Raw genomic sequence first — 6,000 nt, 5'->3', positions numbered from 1 at the left:
CACTCGGTGAGTTGCACAGTTTTGAAAACGAACGTTACAGGAAAACGCCACCCAATGTCAGTAGTAATATATGTTCTTACCTTAACTTTCACGAGTTGAGTCATACCTCTCCCGTGTCGGTACGTGCACTCCAGTCAAATCTTTTACTGTCTGGTCAAATCCCAGCCGAGCTATAACTGTAGCTCGACTTACCTGTGCATGTAAACATACTGACTGCCAAAAAATCAGAATGAGTAATTATAACAGACGAGTAGCCCTGTGGACACACAATATTGTTGGAAAATTGAGGTGTGAAACACTATTTGACTCAAATGGTAATCAGAAATAATTTGTTATAAAAAAAAGACTAAATGTGTTGACTAAAACTGACTAAGACTAAGATACCTTTAGTTTTCTTTTGACTAAAACTAGACTAAAATGATGAGACTTTTAGTCGACTAAAACTTGACTAACAAAAATGATGTTTGAATGACTAAATATGACAAAGACTAAAAAGGACATTTCGTCACAAGACTAAGACTAAGACTAAATTAAAAATAGGTGACAAAATTAACACTAGACTGGACCACTGTCATATTCGTAGACCAGTGTTTCTCAAAGTGTGGTCCGGGGATCACTGGTGGTCCGCAAGCTATCGCAAGTAGTCCACGAGCAGATGTGGTAAAATATAATATATATGAGTTGTTTGCAATATTAAACCAACTTGTATGTAAAAACAGTTCTGCAACACTGTCTATGTAAGATATGCCAGTTTAAATCATACAGTATGAATCCACACAATAAGCAAAGTGCAAAGACAATAAGCAAGGTGGTTCAGTGAGTAGGCCTATTGTGTAGACTAATTATAGGCTACTGTTGAAGTAGGTCTAATCTTTTTTTTTTTTTTAGCTAGGGTTAGTTAAGTGGTCATGAAACTGAAAAAGTTTGAGAAACACTGTCATAGGCCAAAGTATTAATGTTTTACTCCGCCTCGCTAGATGGCGATATGCACCTAACACAACACATTCCCCAAACATACTCTCCATCTTGGCCATAGCTAACTTGCTAGCGAACTTTCCATATTAGCTTACTTGCTAGCAAACTTTGCATCATCAGTCTAACTAGTTAAATAGTTGACAGTACATGATGAACATTTTCGTATGGACATTCTGGGGGATGTTAATTTGTATGAGAGAAGCTTCAACTTCTGGGTATGTAGCATTGTGGCATAAAGCTTAGGTAGTTAGTTTGCTTAACTCTGGCATAAATCTCCAGTGTTCTTGTTCCATGTAGTTTCGTGTTGCAGCCACAGGGTTGCAGCAACAGCACGTAGACTAGCCTACAGGAAAGCTGTTGCATGAACTCATTCGGAATATTTTGAAAACGTAACAGCTAGATATTCTGTCTTCTCATTTTGTAGACGAACATGAAGGGAGATTTTATCTTAGTTTTTATTTCATGCAAAACATTTTAGTCTCGTCTTTTTTCGTCAACAATAATGCATCTTAAGATAGTCTTAGTCAGTGTTTCAGGACATTACTGCCGTCTCGTCATCGTCTCGTCTTAGTCATGAAAAAAAAAGGTTGTTGACGAACATATTTCCTCTTGTCTAGTCTGACGAAATTAACACTAAATCAAACGCTCTGGTGCGCGGCGCGAATGTGTTAGCATGTTGCTATGCTAGCGGGCTCAGACGTAGCCAGACGTAGAAGTAATCAAAAACATCCACGTTTTCCCGACTTAAATACAGTTACACGAGTAGTTGATTAAAATGTCTACGGTCAAACAACATGAAACGTGGCAATTTTCCAAGCAAATAAACAGGAGAACTACAATGTGTGGCGCAATAGCACTTGGGAGTACTTCGACCTAGCGTAGTAATATTAATTAACACCTAATTGTAGATCTTATCCACCACAGAGTTTAGAATCCATGCTTGATCGACCTCCCCCTCCCCTCTGAGCGAGAGAGAGGCACACACACACTAAAGATGCGCTGATGGGCTATTATTTCAACCATAACTGCATAGCAAAACTTATCATCCATTCGCCATCCATCAGCACCAAAGTTTTTTGACCAATTTTCAAAACCGCACCCGCCCACCATCCGCTGGTTGTTTTAATGTGGGTGATGCACCGCTGCTGACGTGAGGCTAGAAAGCTCTTGCCTGTTCCAGAAAGACTGATCCAATGCAGCAAATATATTAAAAGGCTAAAGTCCTACATTGGCTATGTTGTAGTCATCCCCAGAATATCAGCAGCAAACTCAGTCTCTGTCTCGCAAAACACACAGTCTCCAAATAAAACGCATGTTCGGCATGTTGCCTATTCTGCCAGCTTGTGCAAATATATCGTCCAAAATGCTTTATTGCATTGCATTCTCCACATTTGTAGCTAAATTTTCATGTACCACATCAGCATTTTTGTTCAGTGAATCTAGGACATGTTTGAGTAGCCTACAGTATGCCTGTTGGCAGCCACTCTGAGCAGTCAAAGCCAGGCGATTCAAAAACGAGTCAGGAAAGTCGAGACAGGACCAATCATCAAAATTTCGGTGTCCACCACTCTAGTTCATCCAAAACAAACCAGAAAAGGGACTCAAAGTGCTAAAAACCGGAATTTTCCTTTAATGTTGCAAAAGAAATGTTGGTAACACTTTACTTGACAGGTGAGTTCATAACACATTCATAGCAGCTGTCATAAACTACACATAAAGCATTCATGACTGTTTTATGAGACATGACTCAACATTCATACCAAACCTTTCATGAATGTGGAAGACAGAATGACAGAATGAAACAACTTGTCAAAATAAAAGTCCAACAATCGCAAAGCAGCATTGCCGTTTTTGTAAACTAGCCTACATTCAGCAGACCCGTATTTGTGTAACCTGGATACCATTCATTTAACCTCTTCAGCCTTTGTAAATATTTCATGAATATCTTAAGAAGTCTACACCGAATGTCACTTTACTATACAAGTTGTGAAGTATTCGTAATCACTGAGTTTAACACTGGGAGGTAAACTAGCCTACTGTACATTCAGCTGACCCGTATTTGTGTAACCTGGAATGGTTGGACATTCCCAGTAGTAAAATATGAGAAATCATCTGCAAAGGTTACATCATAAAACAAATACATTTTTATCAAACAAAAATTATTTGCTTGACCATGTTCTGTCTTTTTGGCACTGGAGTAGCCCATTGACTCAGATGTGACGTGATCAGGTAAGAGGTTTGGAACAAAAACGGCAATGCTGCGTTGCGATTGTTATTTTGACAAGTTGTCGTTGTTCTGTCTTCCACATTCATGAAAGGTTTGGTATGAATGTTGAGTCATGTCTCATGAAACAGTCATGAATGCTTTATGTGCAGTTTATGACAGCTGCTATGAACTCACCCGTCATGTAAAGTGTTACCGAAATGTTCATAGATTTGAGAAGAAAATCCACCATCCCCAATCCTGTAGTAGTAAACAATCAGGCTGTTGAGCATGTGCAGTACTACCTCGGCACCAGTATTGACCACAAGCTTACGTTTGAACTTCAGACAGATGCTGTGTGCAGCAAAGCCCACCAGTGTATGTTCATTTATCGTAAACTGCAGTTGTAATGTTGATAGCACTTTTATGTGAATTTTATTTCTGTCTTTTGTCACATTCTCCTTTGTCATCTGATACATGTCTTTCAACCTCATAAAACAAGAATAGGTAACAGAGCATAGTGATGGTGTGCAGCAAAATTTTAGACTACTGACAGACCGACAGACTGCTATCTGAAAAACAAATTGCCCCTCAAAGACAATGATTATGTCCTCGATCTTTGATCCTTGAGAAGGTGATAACTGCTGGCCTGGTGCCAGTAGTTATAATATTGATATACTGATGTGATAGGCCTGCGGGGGGCAAATGGGGTTAACTTCTCGTTTCTATGAGAAGCTACAATGAGTAAAGGGCTACCTGATTGGCCATTGAACTGTTTTCAGAAGAGTCAAGCGACATCGGTAAAAAATAGACGTTATGTGCATTTGAAGTGAAGCACAGTGTACTTCTGGGATGCTTCTGAAACGTGCTGCTGCACAGATGGTGGAATGGAAGCAGAGTGGTGGCTCAACTCGATCGACGTGTCACAGACAGAATGGAATGCGGACAAACCTTCCAGTGGTGGAAAACGGCTGAAATGTGCCACTGCGCAGCTGGTAGAACAAGAAACTCTGACTAGAGATAATAGTGTGGCTGGCCTATATATTTTTGCATGAAAATGAGTAACAACAATCAGTTCAAGTGATCTACATATACAAATACAACAATTATGGTAATGAAAACTTTGTTTACCAAGCATTATTTAGCTCATTATGCCTTTTTATTTGCATTTTACACAACATCCCAACTTCTGTGTTGGATTGTAAATAAGACAAATATGCCAAACCCATATCAACTCCTCTCTCTGTATCTCCATCGGAAATAATCATGGCAACCGATCAGCGTTACCACACAATATGGTATATCGTTCCTTAAATGCAACGCAATCGAAAAAATCATGACTTTACTCCACATTCTCAATAGCGGCCTTCAACTAGTCCATATTGTTGGGTCTTCCGTTTCTTATTTTCCTCAGGCGAGTTGGCTTGCCAATCAAGCACAAACCATATCAGCAAGCTAGTTACTAGTAGTTTTGGCACTGTGGGCAGGTGCCAGGTCCCGCTGGAAAAGGAAATCAACATAAAGTGGGGGCAGCCTGTCCCCCACACAAAAACAAAACCCTGTGTGGAATTTCTCTGGAAATACGGGAGGGAGGGGTGAGCTACCTCTCTGGTGTGTTTTGTTTGGTCCTTGGTTAAAATACACTACCAGTCAAAAGTTTGGAGACACTTAAAAATGTCCATTCCACTCCATTAAAGATAGAATACAGAGAGCATTTAGATGCATGTACATTATTTTTTATCACCTCGATTTCTTTTTAATATTTCCCCCCTACCACTCTTAAAGCCACTTTCCTTAAATAAATGGTAATTTGTGTTGTGAAAGAATTATAAGGATGAAACATGTTTCATCATGTTTAAATCTTTGGTTAAATCAAATCAAATCAAATCATCCATTTTTACCCAGATGTTTTTCACTGGCATTTGCATGATGCACTTCAATTTTCAAAGTTAAATAGGTTAGCCTACATCTATCTCTCAGCTAACCTACTGGTTGTGGGAAGGATGAATGCAGACAGTTGCAATTCAGTAGACTGGATGCCATGCAGCCGAACTTAGCCCCGCCCACAACATTTGAGGTCGGAAAGTTTGGTCTGGACTTATTCTGTTGTGGAGCAACTATGCCCGAACCAGAACTGTTTGGACCAATCAAATTGGGCTTTGTACGGTGGACAGATGAGCAACAGTGCCTCGTCTTTCACGTCATATGTTGACCTTGTTTGCAACAAAAACTCTGTGGCTAGAAGCAAGACAGATGGTTTCCAAGACCCTGTTAACACAGGGAAAATGCATATTATGTGCATGCGGTTTGGCCTTTAATTTACATGAAAATGGAGGTTTTATCACTAAAAAAACATTATTTCTGAAAATTCCAGCCAAAGTGAATATGTGGGAAAACTCCGGTTTTAAGGGAAAACAGTGTTTTTGCATTGTCACATGATGTTCCCTGGTTTGTTTGAAATCTCTGATTTTCCACCTGTTTGCTCGAGGGGTTTGCATTTGCGACACCCTTCCCCAGCTGTTTTTAGCATCGGTGTGAACAGAATTATTTTTAAAAATGAAAGAGGGGAAATGGTCTACCCTGCTACATATTTCGTTGTCTTAGATTTCACTACCGGGTGTTGTACAAGATATTGACAGCCCAATAACTTTAATAAACTACCAGAAAACAATGTAAAGGCATTTGTGAAGAAGAAGGATGGTTTGGGTGGTCTTCCTACAGCTCACAGTCGTTGCTAATCACGCCCCAATAGACCTCTGAAGTTAGCCTACAAAAAAGTTACCATCTGTTCCGGTATCTTGCGATTTTTCCTATAGGAACAT

The sequence above is a fragment of the Alosa sapidissima genome, chromosome 1 (genome assembly GCF_018492685.1).
Source record: "Alosa sapidissima isolate fAloSap1 chromosome 1, fAloSap1.pri, whole genome shotgun sequence".
NCBI lineage: Eukaryota > Metazoa > Chordata > Actinopteri > Clupeiformes > Clupeidae > Alosa > Alosa sapidissima.
This window is presented reverse-complemented; position numbering follows the sequence as displayed.